General features: G+C 37.2%; 1 long non-coding RNA gene across 1 annotated transcript; it reads right to left on the reverse strand.

Moving 5' to 3' along the window:
- Window positions 1-963: 963 nt before the first annotated feature.
- LOC311521420 lies at window positions 964-16,779 on the reverse strand. The gene is made up of 3 exons (XR_014711896.1): window positions 16,699-16,779; window positions 13,185-13,322; window positions 964-1,060 (listed from the first exon to the last, which is right to left on the reverse strand). It is a non-coding gene; the product is annotated as an uncharacterized lncRNA (long non-coding RNA).
- Window positions 16,780-18,370: the final 1,591 nt, after the last annotated feature.

Raw genomic sequence — 18,370 nt, forward strand, 5'->3', positions numbered from 1 at the left:
TGTATTAAAGAGAATGTTGACTGACAGTATGTTACATTTAAATAGAGTATATAAAAAGTATGCAACTCACTCCTTTCCATTTTAAGGACATGGTCTTTTGGGGAGCATAGCAGCATTGGTAATTTTCACCTGGCTGCAAGGCTAGTAGGTGTTGTGACACCGTGGGAAAACCTGTAACCCACCGCACCCTCCAGATATTGGTTCCTTATGTTTATGGTCATTATTTTCATAATAGCCAATTAAACCTTAATTGCTTAATATATAGAAATGATTGTTTTCCATTCCTGTTAAATGATGTTAACATATTTAGGATTCTACTGTATGGGAAAAACACATACTACTTTCTCTCTGTAGGTGATACTTTTCCTCTCCTAGGATAATTAGCTGCTTCCAGGTCAGCAGGTAAAAGACTGAAATAAATTGTAGAATCCAGGATTCTGTTTGTTTTTTTTAACTACTCTGTCTTTGGCAAACTGAGGCCTCAATTTAGAAAAACATCTCTATTCAGGGAAGCACTTATGTGTTTAAATCCCATTGAGGCAATGAGACTTAAGCATCTGCTTAACTGCTGTTCTGAACAGAGATGAGCTTAAGAGCATATTTAAATGCTTTCCTGAATTGGAGCCTGAAAGAAAAAACTTTGAGAATTCTATTTGATTCATTATAAAAGGTTAAGGGAGGCCCCCCACCACCACGGTAACCACGCCTTAAAAGGCAAATTGTATTTGCAGATTGTAAGCCATGTTTTTTACCAAAGATAAAATTGTATGGTATGTGTGGAATTGTATTGTATGTGTCCCTCACATCACCACTAAGCATATATGCAAGTAAACATCAAATTCTGCCTTCCGATATTCCAACACAACTCCTATACACTTTAATGGAGTTACAAATGTTTGTCTAATGGGAGAATTTGATCCAGTGTTTTCATGCTTACCTCTCTGTTGGACAATAAAAGTCACCGTTAAAGGGCCTTATCCTGTGAGGTGCTGACTGCCTGCACCTTCCATTGACATCAACAGGAGTTGAGGAGGCTCAGCATTTTCAAGATCAGGAGATGCTGAGACAGAAAAACAGTGACCTTCCAATGAATCTGCAGTATTACTTAGTTCTTGCTGTGCATTAAATGCTCCGTAAAAGTAACCCAAATATTTGTGAAACATCATAATTACTACTATTTTGTTATAGCAAAATACAATTAATATTCTTGGTTTTGGCTTAATGGAGCTTGCTGAAGTCTGTGCCAGAGGTAATTAATGAATGGTTCAAATGGCAGTCTGCAAGGCTTTGAAGATATCGGTGGGAAATAGGCTGTTCCGTTGTTCTTTACTACCATTATGTATTAGAAGTGACATTACTAAAAACAAGCTCGTTTCTCTGGTCCAGTAGACCAATTAAGGCATTCACATTTGTCATCCCATGACTGCACAACTGTTAGCACTACTTTTATTCTTATAATGGCTTCAGGGAAAGATCCATAATTTTATGTGAAATCTTTTGATATCTGTTCTTCGGGGGGGGGGGGGGGGAGAGGAATCTATAAGAAAGAGAATAAAATCCTGTCTGGGGGGGAGTGAAGAGTAAAAACAGATTTTTTTTTTAAATGTTTGACAGGCAAAAAGGACAAATGTCATTTTCATGTGCTGCTTAGTCTGAGTAAGTTAAACTACGGGCTGGTCTACATTGACATTTTACATCGGCATAGCTACATCCCTCGGGGTGTGAAAAATCCTGAGACATATAGCTATGCCAGCCTAACCTGGGTGTAGACATTGGTAGGTCAACAGAAGAATTCTTCCCTTGACCTAGCTACTGCCTTTCCGGGAGGTAGATTAACTACAGCAATGGAAGAACCCCCTCCCACCTCTGTAGAGTGTGTCTATGCTGAAGCGCTACAGAGGTGCAGCTGCCATTATGTCACGGTAGCAGTTTAAGTGTAGACATACCCTGAGGCTATGTCTACATGGCCGTGCAGGCTTTGGGGTGTCTGAATTGCAGGGCATACCAAAATGGTACACTCTAACTGCCCAGTGTGGACACTGCTTGAGCAAACTGAAAAGTAGCCAGTTCATGTTAACATAGACTACATTGTCACAAGTAAGTACTTCTTAGTTCATGCCAACAGAGTCTACATGGGTAGTTAGAGCGGAACATTTTGGTGCACTCTGCAGTTCACAGCCCCATAGACTGCACTATGGCTTAGTATAGACAAGCCCTAAATAAAGAGGATTAGGTGTGGTCAAAAAATGCCTGCAGTAGTAACAAAATAGTTGATTTTTGCAGTTCTTCTTGATTTCTGTTAAACGTAAAGGGTCAAATTCTGAAGTCTTTACTCAGTCTTTTGACTGACTAAGGGCTTAAGGACTTAGCTCATGCATAGTCGTAGATGTGAAGGCCTTTACTTAATCACAGATCCCATAAACAAAAGAATTTTTCCACTGCAAATCTCATCTAGCAATTATACGTTCATATTTAATCATGAATCAGACAGAAAAAGCAAGATGTTTAGTAATTGCTTTAAATTATTTTGCTTTAATATTTACAAAAAATACTTCTATAACAAATCAGTTTTAGGATAAATTATTCAAAAGTGCCAAAGTCCCATTTTCAAAAGCGAGAGGCTCCTAGGTGGCTGTCACATTTGAAAATAGGACTTAGGCTGCTAGGTCACTTGGGGTATGCCTATACTGCAATTACAGGGTGTGACTGCAGCTCAAGTAGACTTACCTGAGAGAGCTTTAATCTAGCTCGCTCAGGTACCAGAGCAGTAAAGCCATGGCAGTGTGGGCTGGACAAACCTGCCAGGAACTCTGGGTAAATATTCATAAGACTAGACCCACACTGAAGCATGAATTGCTACTGCTCCATTACTCAAGCTAGATAGATGAAAGTTAGCTTGGATATATCTACTTGAGCTGCAATCATTCCCACCATGTGATTGCAATATAGATATACCCTTAGGCACTTTTGAAATGTTATCTACAGATGCATTTTGTTCTGTCCCTGTTTAATTAGGCACTGCTGTCACATGCATCAGACCCTAAGACTGTAATGTAACTAACAGTCTGAGGACCCCTAATGAATGCAATGGGAGTTGGACTGGGAATACATAAGAATGGTATTGTAAAGTCATTTGGGGTATATATAGCACTTGCTCCATGCTATTTGTGGTAAGCAGTGCAACCAGAACCATAATTAGACTAGAAGCAGCATAAACAAAATAATCTGAATGTTACAGAAGAATCTTTTACAAGCTTCAAGATATGATTATACACAGTACAGAAACTGTCCTGCAATATGGCATTGCCATTTCTTTTTGCGAAAATATTAGTATAATTATTTGACAGCTAAAGAGAACACAGGTTTTATTTTAACCTGTTTCCGTTTTCAGAAGGCCAGCACTCCTGATAGGTACAGTAAATTGTTACTCTTTGTGATGAAAATGTCAGCTGTCAATGTATGAGCCAAAAGGAGCTACGCCATGGCGTGTTTTGTTGTTTTTGGTTTTCAGGCATGTAGCTGAGATTGTTAGGTTAAGGTAAATAGTTGGCCTGTGTTGTATAACATGTAGCTGAGGGCATAAGGCAATGATGGTAAAATGGAAACAAGCTAATTGCAGTAAATTATGGAAATTGTTAAGCACATAACACTTTAATTGCTAAAAGTGGGCTGCTTCTGTAGAGTTGCCTCTAAGGTTTCAGTAGGGATCTTAAAGAAACAGGTTCTGTCACTGCAATTTAATTACTGTTTTTAGAAAATCATGTGAGGTATTATTCATTTTTATTAAAGGAAAGGCAATAAAATTAATGTTACCTAGTGGGCTTGGGGGAGGTTGTTCGTTTTTTGTTCTGAGGGTTTGCTTATATTAAAATTTTGTTAGAAACAAAAACAGTAAACAAAACAAAAAAGCAAGGAGCATGTCTTTAGCTATCATCAGAAGATACGCTTTTAGTTAAAGTTAATGCCTTAGCTGGTACGTGGATGTTTGTTTCCTCGCTTATTCTCTGTACCCAGGTGTGTCAAGAATCTTAGTAATACTCAGTAGTGTAATGACAGCTGAGTGTGGTCTGTCTAAATTTATACTTGCAAATTTCAAGTGTGGGAAAAGTTGAACACTTTTGTTTAATTTGTTAAATAACTGTAAGACTTACATGGACAGACAGTGTTGCATGGTTGTTATAACCTAGCCCATTACCACTCTGAACAGTCACCAGTTGGTTAATGCTCTCTTGTGCAGTTTTTCTCCCTATTCCCTTTAGGGACTTGAGCACCCTTTCACTGTGTTGTGGCCAATTGTTCTATTGAATAATGTGGAACCTGTGTCAGGTAATGACTGTCACTGGGAAATAGGATCAGTCTTTAATTGAATGGTGTGACTAGTGAGCCAGAAATGTACCCCAAACTTAAATAAGTAATTAGGGATAAAAAAAATTACATTTAACTCCTGTTTCCTCTTAGTCTCCTCTGCCTCAAATATCAAGGAACTCTGTTCAGGCCTCTGATGCTAGCCATGTTTAGAACTTTCTCAGAATAAACACACTGCACAATTCTCCAGACAGAATACCTGAAAACCCTGTGTAAAGGCCATATAAATCATTCATGCTGTAACTAGGGCCTGAAAGATTTAATGTGGCAAGAACACTGTAGATTTGATTGCATTGAAAATTAATTTTGCAGGCTATTAAGTCTGCCTGGGCAAACAGTTATTCTCTTGTCGTCTTTGGGCCAAAGTCCATAGAGTTTAAGGCTGAATTCAGTCCTGTTTCAATTTAGATATTAATCTTTTATAAGATCAATCAGAAAGAAAATTCTATTACTGATGAAGGCTAAGGATACATTTTTCTGTCTTTTGACTGGCTTTTATTTCAAAGGTGATTTTTTAAGCAGTTGGAATATATAAAAGAAGGGGAATAAAAACTGAGTCCAGTCCTATGTGTGCTCTGCATAGAGGATTCTAACTGAAGAGCTGGGTGCTCAGTCTTCAAATTTTCAGTGGATCAGGATCTGTGATAATTTTATAAGATTGTTTATCTTTTTCACAGTGCTGAGTATGCTTCAGTCATTGCTTTAAATGTTTTAAGAATGTATTGGAATGGATCATTCTTAAAGCCTAACTGCTACAGAACACACACTGTTATGAATCATAGAATATTAGGGTTGGAAGAGACCTCGGGAAATCATCTAGTCCAATCCCCTGCTCAGAGCAGGACCAGCACCAATTAAATCATCCCAGCCAGGGCTTTGTCAAGCCAGGCCTTAAAAACCTCTAAGGATAGAGATTCCACCACCTCCATAGGTAACCCATTCCAGTGCTTCACCACCCTTCTAGTGAAATAGTGTTTCCTAATATCCAACCGAGATCTACCACACTGCAACTTGAGACCATTGCAATTATACATTGTCTGGAGACTGGGGCTTTCCCTATTAAACTAAACATACAGTATTTATTTAGTAGTTAAACATATTCTGGGTCAGGCATACTGAAACTAGTAAAACTAAACTGATGGACTGACCACAAAATATACTGCTTATCTATCAGTGCAGTCCTCATGGTCTATCTCGCGTGTGCGCTCATGCTCTCTCTCACCCCCCCCCCACCCCCCCGCACTGTGTGGCCTCACCAAATCTTTCTTTTTAATATGTGCTCAATAGGTGTTTTCACGTATTTACCTGTTTTACGACTTAGCCCTGCCTTCCTTGTGCATTTGATTCAGTGCAATTTAGGAGCATGCAAGAAATTCAGGAATGAGGCCTCAGTGGCAAACTATGAGGGAAATTTAAAAATAAATATATCCAAGGTATCCAGGTGGTTAGACAAAATTTCAACTGCTTGTGTGGCTGTGCAGTTAGTATGCTGACAGACAGGTAAAATTTGATTATTAGCAGTGTTGCTGTTTGTTCCTGCTCCATTTCCCATTCAGACTCGCTCTTAGGTCTTAATTCTGCAGTTGTTGAGCGCTCCTGTGAGGAAGAGCATAGTTTATCACCCTCTTTGAAGTCACTGAGAGCTAAGAACACTCAACAGCTTGCAGACTGAGCTCCTATTGATAAACCATTTGTCATCTTCACCTTGGAATTCCCATTCACCCTCCCTGACCTGTTTGTAACTTGACACAATCCTTCAGAAAATGTAGGGAATTTAGAAAGTAACAAAAAAAATACCCCTAACATGCTCAAATATTTATTCATAAAAATGTATAGGGCCTCATTCTAATCTCTCTGACATTGACGTAATTCCGTTGACTTCCATATAGTTACTCCTGATGTAGGAAGATCAAGATCAGGACTACAGAGCTTGATTTAACATCAAGAGTGTGCCAATTCCATCAGGTATTGCAGCAGATCTATGGCAGGATATCAGCAGTCATCCAGTAAATAACTGTTGGGAGCTATTGTGTGACAAATTATTATGGCTCAGATCCAGGACTCATTTTGGTCCCAATCTGTTTGGTAAATGCAGATGTTATTTTTAAGTTTTACTTCGACTTTAAATTCAGAATTGGTTTCTTTGATATTCATTCTGCTAAATCCTTCCTAATTCTTTGCATCAAAGTCAATGGGAGTCTGCCTGAGTTAGAGCTTAGTACAAACTCAGGACTGAGGGCCAGATGTTTAATAGATATTTAGGCACTTAAGGATGGAGATAGGTGCCTCGTGGGATTTTTAAGTGTCTTCAAAAATCTGACCTTGAGTCCTGAACCTACTGAAGTCAGTAACAAAAATACTATTAGGAGCAACATCAAATCCTGAGCCTTAATCCCCCCTTAAATAGCAGGAGTCTTCATCAGAGCTGTACAAAATGACTCCTTTTATTTTTGTGAGTGTTCAGGGTGAAGACGACATTGCTATTTCTGCCAGCAAACTTCATGGTGGATGTTTATAAGGTCCCAGACTCTTTGCTTTTGCAAAGTAAACAAGTTTTTCTGGAAGAATACATCTCTTCTGCCACACAATATCCAGGGAAAACTCCAATTTGTTTTTGCCAAAATAAATGAAACTCTGTGGAATGATTTTTTTTAATAACAAATCCATGAAATTGAAATTTTTCTGTTTTTGGCTCTTCTCTAATCAGCAGAAACAGGTGAATATTTTTGTCTAATTTTAGCCGACTCAAACATTATGGATTCAGAAGCTTGACTCAGACATTGAGTTTATATTCACAGAGAATGTGAAATAAGGATAAACTGTGACTACTTCATAAAATTCCAGTGAATTATTGACTGCAAGTACAACTGCACTACAGCTAGGACTTCAAAGTGATGAATATCAAATGTATGAAGGCAGATTTTCCACTTATTACAGAGTGCTGATATGTATATGTAATCATACCAGTACTCCATCTTGCCTTTGTTTTGAAAGGATTGTCCGGAAGCTAGGAGCACCTTGAACAAACCCTCCCTGCACTGCTGTGCCAATGATTCTTGTTTCCACTGCTAGAGATAAAAAAACAATTTAACTTTATAGGAAACTAAGGGAGAAATGTACATAACGCTTACTTAAAGTGAGCCATAGGGGACAATTATTATTATGAAAACTCATAGCTCACAATAGAGGAAACTGGCTAAACTTGTTTTCATAACAAATATATGAAGTCCAGCACTTTATATAAAAAAAATTGAGTGCATTTCTAAATAATTGTGATGGGTGTACAAAAGTCCTCATTGGCTTAAGGTGGGAAGAGATTAATGGTCTGCTTAGGAGACAGATTTAAATCTTCCTGTTTCCACAACATTGGCCAGAAGTGTCAAGCCTATGGTATTGTAGTTCAGGAAGAAGAGGACATAAGGGTGAGGAGGGAAGTTTACACCAAGGCTTGAGGCTTAGGGTATGTATACACTTTGAATTGAAGGTGTAAATCCAGCTCAAGGAGACATTGCCTGCTCTAGTTCTGATTGAGCCGGCATGCTAAAAATAGAAATGTAGCCATGGGGCCCTGAGTAGTGGGAGGGGTTTGGTGCTCCAAATGTGTACTTATGGTCTCAGAGAGGATTGTACTGGGGTGGTTACTCCCTCTTGCTGCTCATGCTACTACTAGCTCAATCAGAGCTAGCACAGGTATGTCTCCTTCAACTGGAATTTACACCTTCCAACTCTAGTGTAGATATACCCTTCATGACGCAAGAATCTTCCCTGAGGAAGAGAGTGACTATGCAGTGGGTGACACCAACTGACCCATCACTCTCTAAGAAAAGAGAAGACTTGGATAAAAAGTAGATATAAGTTGGGAAATAGATAGTTTTCCCTCTGGAACTGACCCCATCCCATCCCTGACTGAGGTGAACATACTTTTTTGTGGAACATTGTGCTTGCTTTGCTTAAACAGGATTTTTCCCCCAAAACCACCCAAAGGCATGTTTAGTGACTTGACTCTTGCACAGTAACCAAAGTGGATATTTTTTAGATTGTGAAAGAACACCACCCTTAAAAGGGTGTGTGTGTGTGGAGAAAGACTGACTTATGCACATGCACAAACATATCTATACGTATGCATGTATTACATCACTGTTTGTGTTATTCAAAAACTCTAATAACCAGTGGATGGAACATATATTGCTAGTTCCTTCTCAGAAGCCACTGTCACATGGGAAGTTTCAATTCAGTTTTTGTGGTGATGAGCTTTAAAAATGTCAAAGCTGGTCTGATGGCTGCTGTGGCTGCTTTTTCTTATTTTTAAGTCTTCATCTCAGCTAGCTGGAATTTTAATATTACTGTGTGGTTCATGGCCAAAGCTTTAGGATTTCATTAAAAATATAAATTGAATGCAAATTGTTCTCATTACCAGTGAGTACCAGAATAACAAGTTTCCTAGGTACAATTCTTTATGTAAAATACCTTTTTCCCTCCCCAGACTTTATACTTTCCTACAGCACTTGAAAGGCTATTCAAGTTGAAGTCTCTGAGCCACTAACAAGAAAGCTTTGGAGGGAATTGCAGTAACAACAATCTGAATCAGATGTTCAAAAATATGTTTAGATATTTTTTTTAAAATTTTCTCCTTCCTGTAATCTTACCTCATTTTTATTCCACCCTAAGGGTATATCACTCTTTTTTTTTTTTTTTTTTAAGAAAATGGTTTGCATTTTATAGCCAAACATTCTGCATTCTGAACATAGTGTAATATACACAGTGTAATGTCCCTCTCTAGGGATAGGTCCACATAGAGGATAAGATTCTACTTTTACCAGCTGACGATGAGAAACTGGGGACATCTTCTATGTTTACTGCAGTTAATAGGTACCAAGTCTATCAAGTGTTGGTCAGATCCCCAAACAGCTGGGGAATTCCCCCAGTATAGGAAAATCCCCAGGTAACACAGCCAGCCCTGCGAGCGGTATGGTTGGGAGAGAAGAGATGTGTTTAGAGGGCTGCTGTGCTCCCATCAGCCTCAGTCATTGCAATATCCTATTCATTGAGGATTCCCAGTGCACACTCCCAGCCCACTATGTATCCACCCCACTGCATTGCCGCAGATACGGTAATGCAGACTACATCTTCACAGTATACAGCTGCACAGCAGAACCACAATTCCATTGCCTGCAGGGAGAGAATTGCCCTTTAATAAACTTTTAGTGGTATAACTAATGCTTTATGTAAAAAAGGAATCTGTCTGTGAGAGAGAGAGAGAGAGATGCCTGTGGTTTCTCGGTACTACACTTTTTTGAGTTTGGTAGGAGTTCTTCCTGTGTGCAGACACAGCTTCTGTTTTGTTACCGAACTACTGCAGCCTGTATAGAAAAGATAGTGGTTTCTCTTGGACGCTTAAATTCATTTTTATTGGTATTTTCCTTTTGTCTAACATAAGCCTGATAAAGAATATGATTGCTCTTTTTATGTGGGGGGAAAAATAGAAGAATCCTCAAAGTTTATAGCAGTTGTCAGTCACAGAGAAAGGGCCGGGAAGGGGGGCAGATGATGTGATAGTTTCCCTGTACTATTTTTTTTTAGATTGAATCTTAAATTCTTTCCCTTAAGAATATTAGTAGACTTTATGCAGCAATGAGGCAGAACATTTTGTTTTCTTGCACATGACCTTTAGGTAATCTAAAGGTATGACTATTACAGTAGGGTTTAATGAGTGAGAAATGAAATCTTGGCCTAGGCTTCTGTAACATAAGTAATATAGCATCCTACCTACAGCAGAATTACCATTTTTAAACTTATTTTTAGATTATGTACAGACAACTTTAAAAATTGTTAAAAATACTTTCTGATGAGAGTGAACAATACCTTGAGCACAATTATTAATCATATAATTAGCAAGGTATTCCTGGTAGTGAACTTCAAGTGTTCTATTTAAAAGCTAAACCTGTTGGGGATGCCATTAGCGACAGCTTAGTATCAAAGTTTATTGAAACATATGAACAACTGTAAAATAGAAAATTGCTGGAAATATTGAAGCCATGAGCACTATAGTAATGTCACCCCTTAGTAACCCATTGGGGAAAAGTAATTACTTTGTTCAACCTTTATTTTCTGTGAGAGAGCAACAAATTAAACCAACTAATCCACTTCACTGAACAGTACTTAACGAAGCTCAGAGACTTCAATTAACCACAGTTTATTAAAAGTATTAATCTGTATTAAATGAAATCCTTCAAGAAGTCATATTGAAACAATGCGTAAGTAATAATCAGCAAGTCCTGATACAGGAGCCTGCTGTGGCAGGTAACTGGAATGCACCGTATAATCAAATTCCACAAGATTTAAACCAAACAAAAATCAGAAAAGGCCCAAGCCTTTTAAGTACCAACTTTGTTTTCCATAGCTAAATTCTTACACCTAGCATATTCAAAATTACATATTTTTAAAAATGCAATTAAAATCAGTATTAGAAACTCAAGTCAAAACAAGAAAGTAAATTAAAACTGCTTAAATACCCCTACTATGAATGACCTCCATCATACCACTTTGATCTCTTGGGTTGCTTTTCATGTTTCTGTCGCATTTATATTCACTTTATCCAGAAGTTGTAATAAGCAGTGTATGGTTAATTCCTTTTCATAACCATCTGTCACATGGGAAACGTCAATTTACTTACTGCAAAGATCTCCAAAGACTTTGTTTAAAGTCTAGTGCAAGAAAGATAGGGTATAAAATGAAACTTAGTTAAGCAACTGCATAACTGATTACCCATACCAACTTTTTAGGGTTCTTTTAATTTTGGTTGCTTAACTAAAGTAAAAGGACTCAAGATGAATTTGGTTTTATAGAGCTTTATTCAATATCCTTAACACAAGCTAATGATATAGGATATAAGAAGGCAAAAATGGTATTGGACTAAGATTTGGCTAAAACTAACTAGAAAATTGGTCAATACAACCATTCAGGTTTTCAGAATCTTATCCCATAACCACAATAGTAATTGAGTATAAGTATTATTTTCTATCTTGGGAAGGTATCTTTGATTAGATTTTTGACTGAGTCCCTCAGAATACGGCCTCACTTGTGCCAATTAGTTATTAGCTCCTGCAGTCCTGTATTGTTAACACACCAGAGGAAAAACAATCGCAAACTGGTTCACAAGAAAATTTGATCTATTCTTCCTGATAGATCTATAGTAGTCAACCCTTACTATTATCTGTTTCCCATTGAATGATACTAGCCCCAGGATTTGGCTAACACTTCTAATGTCTAACAAACTCCTACATTTATGACAGATTGTACAGACTAGGTGCAGTTCAAAAAGCTGGCACACTTTTCTCTGTCTACACCTAGAATGATCTGTAATCTTTAACCACAGTGATTTGTTCTATGTTAAGACTACTTGGCAGCAGTCTCGTTTGAGACCTGTTAGAAAACAAAGATCCACCGTAATTCTGTGACAGTCTTTAAAACACATTCACAAGCATATACACTTCCTTACTAAATAGGTACACCGTTTCAGAAAGTGGTCAACTGACTGATTTGGGTCAGTGGGTTGCCATCCAAGTGAAAGTTTGTGTGTTATTTATCTACAGATCTTTGCAAAGCCATCAGCTTTCAGCTCAGTTATCATGACGCTGCAAACGCAGGTGGAGCGAAGGACAGACATGACTGTATGCAGTGTTGTTGCAGCCTTGTCAGTTCCAGGATATTAGAGAGAGGTAGAGTGAGTGAGGTAGTATCTTCTATTGGACCAGTTTATACCACTGCAGGCCTCTACATGGTAAAAAGGCCACCCACCGCAGCACATGGCACCCCCAACCCTTACCCTCTCAAAGTGCCAAGAGCCAGCCAGCAGATTCCTATAAGTGAGCAGATTGGCTGGCGACAAGGTACCACTCAGAACAGAGCTCGGGACCTGCCATCCTTGGGTGGAACCCTTACCACTTGACGCTTGCCCTTCCCTGGGTTTGAATTCTCCTTTAGTCCTTTCTCCTATAAACTCCAAGTTTATAGTGGTCTTGCAAATCACCCAGTGAGTATGTTGCCACTGTGTGACAAACTATTGTTGTCTAAGGCAGTCTCAATTTGCAATATTTTTATTGATGTATTTTAGACCTCTCTAGAGTTTCCTCTAATTCACTCAAGTTTCTAGTTTACACCTTCTAATCTGGTTCTCTCCATCACCCCGTATCATAGATGTTTTGAATTATTTCATTTCAGGAGTTTACACTGATATGAAGCTATACCACAGAGGTATTATTCTCTTCCACAGTGCTACCATGGTTACACTGCTATTTACACTCTCACTAGCTTGATGAGAGCTAGCACAAATATGTGCCCTCTGACACGGAATCATACCCCTAACTTGTGTAGATATAGCCTTAGTGAAACAGGGCAGTTCAGTAGAGCTGGGTGGGAAATGGTTATTCACATCCCCTGTAAATTTTTGAGATTTAAAAAATATTTCCCATCCCAAACAGGGACAGAAAGTCTATCTTGAAAATATTAATGAACCAAAAGTCTGGAAAAAAATTCAGAACTGTTTTCCTTTTTTGTTTTTAAGTTTTAAAAAAAATGTTAATTACTCTTTCCTGTGAGAAATTTTGGTTTCAGCGACTGCCATTTTCAACCAAAAAACATGTCATTCAAGGATTCTTGACCACTTCAGATGATTACAGCATCCTATCTTACTAATTCTCTTCTCATACTACTATGGCATACCTGTATCTCAGGATCAAGGCCAACTCCATGTTTAAGACCATTTGGATAGAAAAAAGATTAACAAAAATTAAAGATATAATGCAAGATCATAAACTGACCTGCTTCGATTACATGTGTAACAAATATCAACTACCGCTGTCTTCACAGTTCCTTCTTTCAGCAGTCATGCTCAAGGATTCATGCAAGGATAGCGGATACTTGGTCTGTTTCGACTCTGTCACCTTTAGACCAACATGCTAAGAAATAAGGAAACAAAAGGTCACTTTGTAGGAATTACTTATAGGGGGCTTAATGCTTTCCCATTATCCTTAAAATCTGAATCTCAAAAGAAAATGGGAAGAACTTAGCCCTCACTGTCACAACAGAAACCTGGGAAGATATCTGGCTTAATGTGAAAGATACTTCAAGTTCTTTATCCTTGCGATTTCTTCCAGAACAAGATATTGAACAGGTATTACTGGACTCCAGAACATTTGGTTTTGAGGCTAGATTGGAAACACACACTGAATGTTGGAGATCCAAACAGCCACATGCCAATCTTTCACACATCTTCCATATCTGTCCAAAAAGGCATGTGTTCTGGAACACTGTATTCCATGCTCTCTCAAATTTTAAGTGTTGCTATCTTTCCTTCTGCAAGCTTGTGTGTTTTAGGGGTGCTGGATTAGTTAGTATTCTCAGTTAACATTAAGAAGTGGCCAAAGTTGAGAAAATAGAAATCTGCAGTTCCTGTCTCATACACAGACTGGCTTAGTGAGCTGTCTTAGAACTGCATTAATGGAAAAATCTGCTCTAATAGAAACACTTGGGGAAAATATGAGGATGTCTGGTCACACATGCAACTATTGCATGCTTTTGCAGTTTAGTATCTATTAGTCCCTGATGCTCAGAGGTTATATTTACACATCACTTTAATAATTGATGCCCTACATGATCTCTATGGGTTAAGGGTTTGTTCTGTTCTGATCCAGGTTTTACAAATAGTGACACTGGATTTTGTTATTTATATAATATTTACATCTTGTGCATGTATTTATATATATTTTGCTTTATGTTTATATTTTATATAAAAACAATAAAAATACAGTTAAAAAAATCTTGGCCAGCTCTAGCTTCAGTCTTTTGTCCTGTATTGACTCATAAAACATAGGAGCATATAGCTCTAAGACATGAAAGCATATGTGACTATTCTGCCACAGATGTTTCCAGTGTTAGGCCTCAATCCTGCAAGCTGCTCCAGTCAGGCAGACCCTCTGAAGTCAGTGGCCTCCAAAAGGGGCAGAGGGTCACCCAAGCAGACCAGCTTGCAGGGTCTGAGCCTTATTGATAGCTACCTGTGTACATTGATGGTAGCGTAGATTCTGTTAAGTTGTAAATCTAGTATTAATTCAAAAAGTAAAAATAAGCAAAGTCTACCATGTGAGCTGAAAGAGGGACTTCCCTAGGTTAGTCAACACAGATCTTACTCATATAGCTATTACTGTGTCAAGCTGAATCCTTAAAATAAAAATATACAAGAGAAGCCAAAAAATTAAATAGATTCTCTTTTTTCAGTATATATAGCTGAGAGTCTGGCTGATTTTTTTTAAATGTTAATACATAAAATTGCATATAAATTTGAGATTTCAGAATGGTACTGCTAACACAAGATAGTAACATTAACATTTTACATTAGTTTTATTTCATACCATTTTATTGTTTGAGTGTCAACAGTTTTCCATGTTCATATAACTGAACATATCATTGGTTTAAAGATCTCATGGTCAATATAATAGTCATCAATTTTTCATTCAGTACCTGTGCATTGAAACTTTCATTTTGGATCAAATGAAGACAAGTGAGAATGGCTATTTATTTTTCAAGTGGCTTTATTTTTATTTCTCTTGCTATGTGCTTTAATGAGTTTGTTGTCTCCAAATTTCCCCTTCTGCTTTGACGCTACTGTAAAGTTATAATCTTTTATTTATGAACTCATAATTTGTCTATTTTTATATTAAAAGTTATTTCACTCCAGAATAAGGCCCTAATTCAAGAAAGCAGGTTCAACTTTAAACATATGCTTAGGTCACATTAACTTCAATTGGAATTAAGCATGTGCTTAAGTGCTTTCCTGAATTGGGACCTAGCATAGAGGAGCAAATGGGGAATAGAGTAATGAAATCTTGTTTGCAAATATTAGCAAAATTATTAAAATTATATTAAATAAAAACATGTGCGATGAGAGTCACACTTCTGTCACAACTTTTTCCCTAAAAGGGAAAGGATGCAAAAAGGCTGACTGGTTTAAGGATACATGCACTCTTCTAAAATGTAAAAGATATGGTATATGTAGGTGTAAATTTAAGTAAGCTACAGTACGGTGGTTTTCCCGATGGAAAATTCCTCTCTTTAAGGGAACACTGTTAAGCTTTTTGGATTTCAAATTTTGACCCTTTTCTTTCTGACATTTATGAAGGACTTTTTGTCAGTCAATGTAATTTTTAAAATGTATGTGAAATAGATGGATAAATGAAGATTTTTGAAAGACAGAATTAATACATTAATGTATCATTGCCAGGAGGAACAAAGTAATAGTAAACAACCATACATAATAAATAACTCAACACATACACTGGATGGAAAATATTCAGTAAGAAAACAGATTTCAATTTCAGGCTCCCAGGATGTGATTATGATTCTAACCAAGAGTCAGTCAATGAAATATTTTATAACTGTATATTCCCTGGCAGTAGGAACACCCCTCCTCCCCGTTGTATATCTCTCTTTTGCATCTTATCCTGACAGACATAAGCATGAAATAGAATTCAAATCAAACAGGAAAAAATACTAATTTATAAATACGCTACTAATATTCAAAAGATGAATTTATGTAGTGATGGTTAAGCGGGGGGAGGAGAGAAGGTGCTTGCAGAAATATGTTTTTATCGGACCAATTCCAAGAACATCTGAATTACATAATGCCCTAATTATTAATTTGAAAAAAAAGGATCTAAAAATAGAAAGGCACAGATTCAGTGTAAGTTCTAATTAAGACATTGTGTACACCATTTACAAACACAGAATTGCTGAACCATAACAGTATTAAATGTGGCACTTGGATCACTACACAATTAGACATGCTTCCCACATGACAATACTGTACCTGCAAAGCATAAGGAAAGTGTAATAAAAGCAGTTTGTATTATTCTCAAAATCCAAATCAAGTTTCATCTGAACAGTTGGAAATTACTCCTCCATTCTAATTAATGTTCATATTCTCTATACAGTTCTTCATCTATTTTGTTCGCAGCTAGGCAAAAATACTGTAGACACTAGCAAGAGATTATTTTTTAGAGGTTGATTTTAAAAACCTGTAATATCCAGAGGAATTCAGTAGTCATGCTGTTAGTTGTGGTTGTCACCACAGTTTTACTCTAAATCTCACTTGTTTTGCATTTACTACAACACCTTTAAAAAAGTGCACCAGGCAGAAACTTGGTCTGCAGATTCTCGCCCAAAAGTGATATTTTTTCTTTTGCAAATTATATATTAAAAAAATTAGATGTTATTAAAATGTATGTATTCCATTACAGTCTAATCTGTTCATTGTAAGAGAAAAGTAGTACCACTAACCATTCCTCTTAAATCTAGTTAGTCTTCCATCTCTTCCTACTGTAGCATGATTAGCCTATTGTCTGTATAAAGCCTCTTCTGGTTTCTAAAGATCTCCTTCAACTTTGTTTGCTTTCGTGCACTTTGATTCAGAAAGCACTTGTGATTGTGCTTAACTTTAATCGCCTGCATAAATCCATCCCTGTTCAGCAAAGTGTTTAAACCCCACTGAAGTCAACAGGAATTAAACACATGATGGTGTTTTTTTGTGAATAAGAATAGATTTAAGCATATGCTTAGAATTAAGAATATGCTAAAGTGCTTTCCTGTATTGCTGCCAGAGTTAGGGTTTGTTCTTTCCAGGATACATCTTAAGTCCACCATCTTAGTGAATTTGTATGGTTCTGCTTCATATATCATGGCTCACTTTGACAATATATGTGATGCTTCTTTAGTTTTCTGCCAACATTTACAAGATATGTTTGTGCTCACAAGAACATTTGTTGAAATCTGGCTTGAGCAATCACTGGAGCATTATGTTCACTTATGTTAGCACAAGATAGAACATATTTTGGGTAAATATATTAAATTTTAAACATGGCTTACTTCATTCACACTAACTCTTCAAGAAATGTCATAATGATTTTTCCTTATCATGCTTTTGTTGTATGCACCATATAATAAAGGTGTCAAAACCTTGTGTATTTGCAAAACAGAATAAGGGCAGTCTTTGATATACTTAGGAAAGGCAGTAGTGGTGATATTTCAAATTGTCCACAGCTCTGTGACCTCTGGACTAATAATCAAAATGTGGAGGGATAAAATGGAGGTTTATCAGCCTTAACTCTACTTTGTTTGAATTTAGGGTGTTAAAATAGACCTTTCACATGAATTTTGAGTTTGCTTTTTGTTTGTGTGAATTGCATTGAAAATATTTAAAGTGATGATAAAAACCTTTGATATTCCTTTACTCTTAACACAAAGGGGAACAAAAATAATGAATGGCCCCAGCGTGAATATTAGGCTGATGATTTGCTAATGCCAAAAAAACGGTAGATAGCTGCTAGAGCTATTTATAAATGGCTTCGGCATTTGAGAGTGAATTAAACCTACAGTAGATCTTCCCTCCAAAACCATATGTTCTGTTTTATAACATTACGTTTTATTTTTCTTTGAAGTTTAAAGATCTGTAATTTTTGTATTATAATATGTCAGTTGGGTATGAACCCTGGTAATAGACAATTAATTGAATCTGTATGAAATCTATTGAATAACAATGGCTAGGCAGGTGGCAAACTAAGACTATTGCTTTATGATGCAAAGCATGCTTGTCTTACTGTTACCTCATTCTTCATCCCCCTTTCTCCACATTTGTCTGTTTCGTGCATCTCCTCATATGTCTACATTGTGAGCTCTGTGAGATAGAAGACTGTCGTTTCTTTTGTTTGTGTATCATTTAGCACAATGCTGCTTTGATCCTGATTTGGGTTCTTAGGCTTTACTCTTAATACAAGGGACAGATTTTCAAAAGACCTCAGCTCCCATTTAGGCACCTAAAATTAAGTGGCCAGATTTTTTTAGTTTCTACTGAGAACAGTGAAGAATGTTGGGTTCTGACCACTTCAGAAATCTGATTACTTCACATATGTCTATGTGGGAGCTGATCACTTCTGAAAATCCAGTCTCAATTGTG

Source organism: Lepidochelys olivacea (genome assembly GCF_965140295.1).
Source record: "Lepidochelys olivacea isolate rLepOli2 genome assembly, chromosome: 5".
Classification (NCBI taxonomy): Eukaryota; Metazoa; Chordata; order Testudines; family Cheloniidae; genus Lepidochelys; species Lepidochelys olivacea.